General features: G+C 45.4%; 1 pseudogene across 1 annotated transcript; it reads left to right on the forward strand.

Moving 5' to 3' along the window:
* The first annotated feature begins 4,274 nt into the window (after positions 1-4,274).
* On the forward strand, positions 4,275-8,981 carry LOC311593855 (F-box/LRR-repeat protein 19-like; annotated as a pseudogene). Its single transcript has 4 exons — positions 4,275-4,446; positions 4,567-4,615; positions 4,757-6,086; positions 8,864-8,981. The product of its transcript is annotated as an F-box/LRR-repeat protein 19-like (transcript).
* The last annotated feature ends 456 nt before the right edge of the window (positions 8,982-9,437 follow it).

Below are 9,437 nucleotides of genomic sequence, written 5' to 3' on the forward strand. Positions count from 1 at the left end.
CTCTTTCTCATGCTGTCATGCCTGCATCAGTATAGACTCTATCGCTAAATCACATAAGATATAGTAGAAGCAATTGCTACCTAGTGCTAAGCTAATTTGCTGGTGTTTTTATATTTTTGAATTCATTGTTTTTGGTTCTGTTTTTGAAAACAAAGTTTCTCTGTATAGTCCTAGGTGTCCTGAAAGTATGTAGGCCAGACAGGCATCAAACTTAGAGATACACCTGACTCTGGCTCCAGAGTGCTGGGATTAGATGTGAGCCAACATGTCTGGCTGGTTTTTATTTTTTAAAAAAGATTTATTATTTATTATTATGTATGCTCTTCCTTCATGTACACCTGCAGGCCAGAAGAGGGCATCAGATCACATTAGAGATGGTTGTGAGCCACCACGTGGTTGCTGGAAATTGAACTCAGTACCTCTGGAAGAGCAGACAGTGCTCTTAATCTCTGAGCCATCTCTCTAGCTCCCTGTTTTTTGTTTTTTTGTTTGTTTGTTTGTTTTTGTTTTTTTGTTTTGTTTTGTTTTTGTTTTTAATAAAGTAAGCGGAAGTTCTTGGAATGTAGGTTTTTGTACAAGGAAGCATATGCTGTTGTGCTGATCTTCATCCACATCTTGAATTTTGAAATTTGGCAGAGTGTATTCTGTCTTTTAGGATAGCATGTATTCATGATATTAATACGACCTGTGCCTTCTGAGTCATTGCATTTCAGGCATGTGACATGTGTTTGTTCTGAATTTTTGAATGACTATGAGTGTTTTTCCTGTATGCATGAACATGTATATCACGTGTGCCTCCTCTTCACTGCTGTCAGAGCTCCTGAACTTAGAATAATGAATAGTTGTGAGCCCCGTGTAAATAATGACAATAGACCTCAATTATTTTTCCTTCACTTTTCTTTTTCTTTTTCCTAATTTATTTTTTTATTATTATTTTTTGTTTTTCAAGACAGTATTTCTTTGTGTAGCCTTGGCTGTCATGGACTCACTTTGTAGACTGGGCTGGCCTCGAACTCATAGTGATCTGCCTGCCTCTGGCTCCCAAGTGCTGGGATTAAAGGCATGCACCACCAATGCCCAGCTTACCTCAATTATTTTCAATACCAGCAAGAGCTTTTAACTGGTGAGACATCTCTCCTGCCCTATTTTGTTTATTTATATTGCTATTTATATTTATTATATTTATATTGCTATTAATTCCTTCTGTTCATTTATAAATGTTTAAGCATGCATTCCCTTTTAGTAAAATCTTACTAATATTACAGTGTAAACTGGGATACTTCAGGGTTATGGAAGATGAATATCAAACAGGAGTGAATGTATAATTCTTTGTAGGAACTTCAGTAAAGACCTCTGAGTTCTTTCTATCTCTTTTGTTTGCTTGCTTGATTTTTTTTTTTTTGAAGGGAGTCAGGATCTGCCTCCTGAGTGCAGGGATTAAAGGCATGAGCAAGTATACGCAGCTTGCCCATCATTATTGTAGTTAGTAATTGTTCCTACAATTTCTCTGATGTGTGATCTGTGTGCTTCTCTCTCTATGTCTGTTAATTGGCATTTCTCTTGCAAGGCTATTTCCTGTCCAAAGGACACAGAAATGACAAATGCCAAGAGCTATGCAGGATTGTCAAAAGCAAGCCTGTGAGCCTCTGGAGGCAGCCCGTCGTTTTCACTGCTGTATTCCTTGTTTAGGAAAAGCCTAAGTGATTTTGCCTCAAAACTGCTTCCTGTTGCTACACTGTCTTTCCATGTGTCAGGCATAATGCATTATGCAGATTTCCTGCCTAATCCTATGAAGGTGATTATATATTTTATGATAGTGATTTCTGAATAGATTCAAGTAACATCTAACTCTCCTACAAATTAGCAAAAAACTGCTAGGAGTTCTGCGAACCACATGAGTTACACCAGAAAGAAAAGCAAGATTGAACCACATTAATGATCAAGGGAATGCATTCATTCTAGGTTTAGTCCAGGTTGAGTTCTAGGTGTTTACCATAATAAGAAAGACCATATGAATATAAAAACAAAGAACAAATTGTTTTCTATACAAGACAGGACAGACACCTGTTTCTTGATAACAACCTTGACACCAAAAACTCTTGTTTTGAATACATAATGTACACATGAAATAAGAAGAAGATAAAGCTTCTGCTTTGGACTCAGTGAGCTTATAGATAAAACTACCATTTAAACTTTAATGCGTAAAAAATGTTCAGTTAGATATAGTTCTAATGAAATAACTTAAAATCAATAGTCCTACTGTAATTCTTTTCTGTGATGATTGTATAGGGGAGATAAAAACCTAGGACAAGAATAAAAGAGAGAGGGGCTTGCTAGAGCCTGTCCTACCCATTTACTATGTGTCCGTGTATATATGTTCACATGTGAATAGATATGTATATGTATGTGTAAATGTCTACATGTTGTTGTTGTTGTTGTGTGTGTGTGTGTGTGTGTGTAAAATTGGGAACTCCCTTGTGTGTATGAATGTGTACCTGTCTGCATGTCTCATTGCTTACCTGTGCTGATATAGTGGAAGAGCCACAGCCAGGCCCTGGTTCCCCCGAGGACGGCCTGGATTTGCTGCATTCTTCGCAAAAGAGACTGCTAAAATCAACGCCATCACCACAGGAAAGCTTGTGGGAATCTGCTGTTCAAAGCCCATGTTTATTTTACTTGTATGAGTGTATGTGTAAAGTCTTTTTTTCCTCTTTTTTCCCCCCTCTCCTTGTCTAGCTTGGCCACAAGAAAGCCAGTCCAGAATTATTCCTTGGCCTTTTTCAGGTCTCTAGCTTCCAGCAAGCCACTGTTGGATGCCTAAGTCAGCCACTAAGCTTAAAAGCAGACTAAGGTTTTTCTTTTACAACCTCCTGTTGTTTACAGCAGGAAACTGTCACAGCCACCTGCTGTTAAACAATAGACTCCTTAGCTAAGGAGCGGCTTTGGCAGCAGAAGAGCCAGAAAAACCAAATAGCTCAATTGATAAAGCATCAGATGGTTTTTTGGAATTTGCCAACACTGTGTCCTGTCCAAATACTAAGCATGTGTGTCAAGGCTGGCCCATGATGGAGATGAAACTCATTATTCAGTTTCCTTCTAAAATGACTTTGTGGTTACAGTAGAACTTCTGTGTCTGGAAATGAGTGGAGGAAGCACCATAGTTACACGACTATGTTGTCAATGGCGCAGACATGTACAGTGATGTCAGTATCCTGCTTTCTGTGTGCACATGTACAGCATACTTTAGGATGCAGTGACCTATAATGATGAGCATGTGAACTTCACTTGAGAAGAGTGGGCTTTGCTCGATCCTTCCCAGAAGAGTCTCTACAAGGATGTGATGCTGGAGACCTACACGAACCAAGCTGCTGTAGGTAATACTGAATTATGTTTTGCTTTATAAAGTCAGGGGACAAATGTTTCTCTGTTACTGATGTTCTTCTGCAATTTCAATTGAGAATGAGGAATAATGAGGTGAATAAATCAGGCATGGTTCTTAGAAACTCTGGATGTAATCACTTCAATTTTCCTAATTTCCAATAATATATAATATATTTCTGGTACTATATTTTAAGCTACAATTTGGAAGACCATAATATTGAAGAACATTGTCAAGTTCTAGAAGACATGGAGGGTAATTTTAATGTGCAAGCTGATACATGTCTTGCAGAAGAAATTTTAATGTGCCCTGCAAGTTTTAAAGAAAAGCAACATTGTTAAAAAATGAAAAAACCGACCCCCCTCTTTGCCCTGTCTCTGTGTGTCAGGGGGATCCAGGGGAGAGTGTCAGGTTGCAGCGACCCCCCCCCCCCGCCCCCTTGAACCAGCAGTGGGAGGTATTTGAACCCCGGCAATGGTTGGGAGCCCTGGATCTTTCTCTGGACTGCTAGACAGTTGGAGCTGGGAAGGGGCCAGTTAAAGGTAGGGGAGCTTTGGGGAGAGTTGGGGGTGGGAAGCTGAGACTCGTACCGGGACTGAGTGGGGCCTGGGCAGAAGCTGAGCACCCTGTGTCCAAGGAGCACCCCGTTGGCCTGGAGTGGCTGAGTGATTGAGCCCCCCAGAGCTCGACCTTCCCTTGGAAGGTCCTTGCAGCAGCCGGTGGGAGGGCCTTTCCTCACTCGCTGTTGTCCTGCCTTCCGCTGGAGGGAGGGGCCGAGCGCCCTCAGGACCGTGGCATTCTGAGTGTTTCCCCGCCCTGCGCCGCCACTGGCTGCCGACCGCCAGGAGATGGCTCCCCGGACAGGTGAGAGCCTTCGGTGGTGTTGACACCCCCAATGTCGCGCAGCCAGGGCCCTAGGGCTGGAGTGCACCTACATGGAACCTGCTGCTGCTGCTGCCGTTCCTGTGTGCGATCTGAGTGCAGGGACTGCCATTTCTGAGGAGACATGAAGAAACTGTGGGCATCGGCGGGGCGAGCGCATGAAGCAGTTCTGCCAGCTTCGGCAGTGCGCTGCGCCCGTGCTCCCACACACAGCTGCGTGCGTGTGCGAACTGAGTGCGGGGACTGTCATCTCTGAGGAGACATGAAGAAGCTGGGGGCGTTTGTGGAGCAGGCGCATGAAACAGTGCACTGCGCCCGTGCTCCCACACACAGCTGTGTGCGTGTGTCAACTGAGTGCGGGGACTGCCATTTCTGAGGAGACATGAGGAAACTGGGGGCATTGCCGGGGTGGGCACATGAAGCAGGTCTGACTGCTTTGGCATTGCACTGCGCCCATGTTCCCACACACTGATGTATGCCTCTTGTGTGTGTAAGCTGGGAAGGAGGAAGGTGGATGGAGAGGAAGATAAGTTTGGTTTGAGCCTCATGGTGTGTACAGTCTGCAACGAGATCATCCACCCTGGCTGCCTGAAGATGGGAAAGGCTCAGGGTGCTATCAATTCAGAGATCCCCTACTGCTGGGAGTGCCCCCAAGGTACCCAGGATGGACAAGGATACAGGTGAGGGTCTATGGCGCCATAGGGCTGACAGTGGTGAGGGGGTGGATGGAAGCTGACAGAGGAGCCACCACCTCCACCTCTGCTCAGAAGAAAGGGATCCTTACCTGCAGTCCCTCTCCTGACTATGTGTCTGGGCCCCCAAAGAAAAGGAGTGGGAGGCAGGAAATGAGACTCCCACCCCAAGGAAAAAGGTGAAAGGAGGCCAAGAGATGCACTTGAAGAAGGTGGGTGTAGATGCCTGCCTCCTCCGTGGAGCATACCCAGGCAGCTCTGGCCTTCTGTCCCCCAGGGTTCTGAATCCCAGCCTGGCATTCTCATCCTGTCACCCTGGGCTCCCTCCTGAGAACTTGGAGAAACTCAAGCCACCTATGGCTTCTACTGAGGGTCCGGCAGTGCTATTCCCATCACCACAGAGGGAGAAACTTGAGTGTTTCAAGTGTATGTAACAGCTGCTGGAGCAAGTGCCTGATACCTCTTCTTCCTCCTAGGACTCAGACACAGACTCAAACTCCTAGGGCACATCGCTTAGTGAGGAAAAAGCTCCTGGGGAGGCCTGGAATGGCCTTCAGCCAGCCTGGGGCAGCTCTGGCGAGAAGGAAAACCATGGAGTAGCAGTGGGCTAAATGCCCTGGCAGTGGGGGACCACTGTTCTATTGTCCTCTGGCCCTTGCCCCATCACCATAGCCTCCACAGTTATGTGCCCCCACCCCAAGCCCTGAGCCTGACAATCTGCCTTTCTTTGGGTTTCTCCATGTCTTCCAGCACCTTGGACTCAAAGAGTTATGTGTCTGCATGCGAGTCTGCCGGACTTTGAGCCGCCGGTGCTACAACAAGCGTCTGTGGCCTCGGATGGAACTAAGACGGAGGAAGTCGATGACCCCACCCATGCTTAATGGGGTTGTTTGCCGCCAGCCATGTGCTCTGGACCTCAGCTGGACAGGTCTTTCCACAAAAAGCAGCTCGTGTGGCTTCTGAACCGACTGCAAGGCTTGCAGGAGTTGGTGCTTTCTGGGTGGTCCCTTGCACTCTGTCTCTGCTCTGGGCTCCACCACACTGCCTGCACCGTGCTTCTTGGACCTCCACTGGATTAAGGATGTTAAAGACTCCCAGATCCTGGACCTCTTGCCTTCATTTCACCCCCTAACGTGAGGCCAGGTTATTTTCTTCATGACTTGACACTCCTCAGTTTAATATCTTGGGATTTCTGCCCAGAGACTTGAGCCAGCCTTCTCCTTTTCTACCTGCACTGATATCTTTGGGGATCTTTGCTTCCCATCTCTGCCTTCCACCTGCTTCGTTGTCTATCCCCTTGGGTGCGTGGGTCAAGAGGTACGGGGGAGGTGCTGAGCCAAAGGGATGGTGGGGAGGTGAAGGTGCAAGTCTTTAGTAGAGAAGAGTGAGGTGGCAGGATACTGGGAGCCACGGGGCTGTGGGAGGTGATGGATGGGTGCGGGGAGGGCAGAGAGCAGACCAACAGGGTCCAGTGAACAAAGACCATTTGGGTGGGATGGGAGTCCAAAAAGGGGAAACCAGAGGAGCAGTTGGGGATCCAGTAGTTAGATAGGGGGCTCTATAAACCAGGAAATGCCAGGACTGGGGCCCGGGAGAGGAGCAGATGTGGGGCTCGTTCCCTCTCTGTGGGGTTACCCCTCTCCCTTCCCTCTGTCCAGATTTCAGTTCTTTCCCTGACCCTGACTCCTTGAACGTCACTGAAAATGGCAGCTATTACAAGGAGTGGGGGCTGCGAGTCAACCTGCTGTTCAGCTTATGGCCCAGGGGAGTGGTGAGGGGTAGCCCAGACCCCTGCCTGGCTCTCTACATAGTACTTGAACAATCATCTGTACTGAACCAGGGGAATCTCTGATCTGGGGGACTGTGATGTGAGGGGTCCAGCTTTACCTAAACTGGGCTAGTGGGCACCCCGTTTGGTCTGTCCCACCCCCAGCTCTCTTACATTACTGTCTCTAACAGCTCCACCACTCTGACCTGATGGGGGATGTCAGCTTAAAGATGGGCAAGATGGGACTCCTCCAGCTTGGCTCATCCCATTCTTTCATTGTCATGGAAACTTGTGTCCCATTTGCCCAGGGAACTGCCACTCCTGGTTTCCATGGAAATAGCAGCCAATGGACCCTTCTGGAAATCAGCGCTAAGTCTGGAAACAGTCCCTCTTAGTTGCTGTGGGAACTTAGTTAACAGACTCTTGGCACCTCCCCTCTAACCTCTCCCCATCCCTTTCCTTCTTCCAGTGTGAGTGTGGGGTTTCAAGAGCCTGAGGGAGGAGTTAGGTCCAGGTCCCACTCAATTTAGGCCAGGGGGAACTGGATTGCACCACATGGTGTTGAGGCAGGGGAATCTATCCACATACCTCAGGTTATAGGAAGGTGCCTGGGTTGGGTGTGGGGGCTGGGCAGACCAAAGGCAGATGGGAGGGGTGGTCCTGGGGCTGGAGAAAGGCTTGACCTTGGAGTCGCTTGAGGGAGGGAAGAAAGCATCCTGGCAAGGGGCAAATGTGGGACCCAGCTGGTCTAGACCCCTAAAACCCCAAGTCTGTACAATACGGTTTGCTATAAAACTCAGAATCTTCAAAAAACAAACAAATAAACAAAACCAAACAAAACCAAACAAAAAACAAAAAACAAAAAACCAAATGAACAAAAACATGAAAAAAACCAAAACCCCACTGCTTTAAGTTCTGTGATGATTATTACATTCTCACAAAGCCACGCATCTCAATGTCAGGAATCTGGTTTGTGTTCTTTTTTTTTTTTTTTTCTCCTCAATGTATTTATTTATTATGTATACAGTGCTCTGCCTGCATGTTCGTCTGCACACCAGAAGAGGGCACCAGATCACATTATAGATGGCTGTGAGCCACCATGTGTTTGCTGGGAATTGAACTCAGGACCTATGGAAGAGTTGACAGTGTTCTTAACCTCTGATCCATCTCTCCAGCCCCGATTTGTGTTCTTAAGACGTTCATCTAAGAACTGAAACAAGAAAACAATGACTTAACTGATGTCACTATTTGAATCGTAGCCCGATTAGAGCTGTGCTGTAGAACTGCCAGTCGGTTTAGTTTTATACCACTTAGATATTTCAAAAGGAATACACATTGAATATGTGATGGGTATGTGTCCTAAACCTTCTAAAAACAAAAAGTCCATAGCATTGCTAGTGTTACATATAGACTTGTAGTAATGTTGCTAAGATCAGTGAAAGGGCAGTTTATGATAACCATGAATTTTGTGGAGAAACCATAATCTCATACCATGTCTGTGAGGAACAAGAATCAAACTGAATACAATGTGGAAACCTTTCATTTTTTATTCTTAATGGGTGTATCCTATGTCACAATGGATACAAGCCATGTGAGCATAGGGATAGTGAAAGAAGCCACATCCCTCTCTCCAGAACAATGAGGAGATATGTAGGCATTCCCAGATTGATTAGACTTTATGAATGTGATACAAGTTTACAATTAATTAGTTTTCCACCATCATTGTGAACCTCCACAAACTCACACTGTAGAAAATCTCTATGAGTACTAAGAATGTGAAAATTCTGTTTGTCCTGGTTCAATTTTCAAATGTGTTATGACTCACACTATAGAAAAATTTGTGAATGCCGTCAGCGTGGTAAAGCTCTGAGTTCTTCCAGTTCTCCTTAAATATATGAAAAACATATAGAAAAACGATGCTATAAATGTGAGCCATGTAATAAATGCTCTCATTACCATAGGTATCTTCACAGACTCAACACATGAAGAAGGGGAACACAATGAATGTAAACGAAGTGATAAAACCTTAATATCTGGTTCCTCTTTACCATTAGACCCAACTTTAAAATTAATTCATAGAGGAAAATTAATTCAGTGTAATGAATGTGGGAAAGCTTTCACATGCTCTAACTATCTTTACAGGTATGAAAGAAGTCACATGGGAGAGGACCACCCTGAATATACTCAATATGGTAAAGCTTTCGCACATCAGATCCATCCTCAAAGGTATGAAATAATTCACTGTGGAGAGATACTCTAAAGGTATTTAATATGGTGAAACCTTTGCACATCACAGTCGTTTCCAATATCATAAAACATACTGGGGAGAAACCCTATGAATTTAATGAGTATAGTAAAGCCTTCACATGTCCCAGTTATCTTCGAAGGCATGAAAAAGTTCATACTGCATAGAAATCCTGTGAGTGTATTTAATAAGGTGAAGCCCCTGCACATTTCTGCTGAAGGCCAGCTTGAACACTACAGGGTAAAGTGAGGCAGGACATAGAGTTGGTGACTGATCACTCACCAGACTTCTCTGATGGAATCTGGCTTGATTTACTGGAGCCAGTTCTCCCTTTGGCCAGCAGCTGGGGGCCAGTTTTGCTTGTCACTAGCAAAGAAGAAAAATAAGGAGGAAATATTCACACACACACACACACACACACACACACACACACACACACACACACCACACACTTGGTAGATGAAGCAAGGC

The sequence above is a fragment of the Acomys minous genome (assembly GCF_964271855.1).
Source record: "Acomys minous genome assembly, chromosome: 3".
Classification (NCBI taxonomy): domain Eukaryota; kingdom Metazoa; phylum Chordata; class Mammalia; order Rodentia; family Muridae; genus Acomys; species Acomys minous.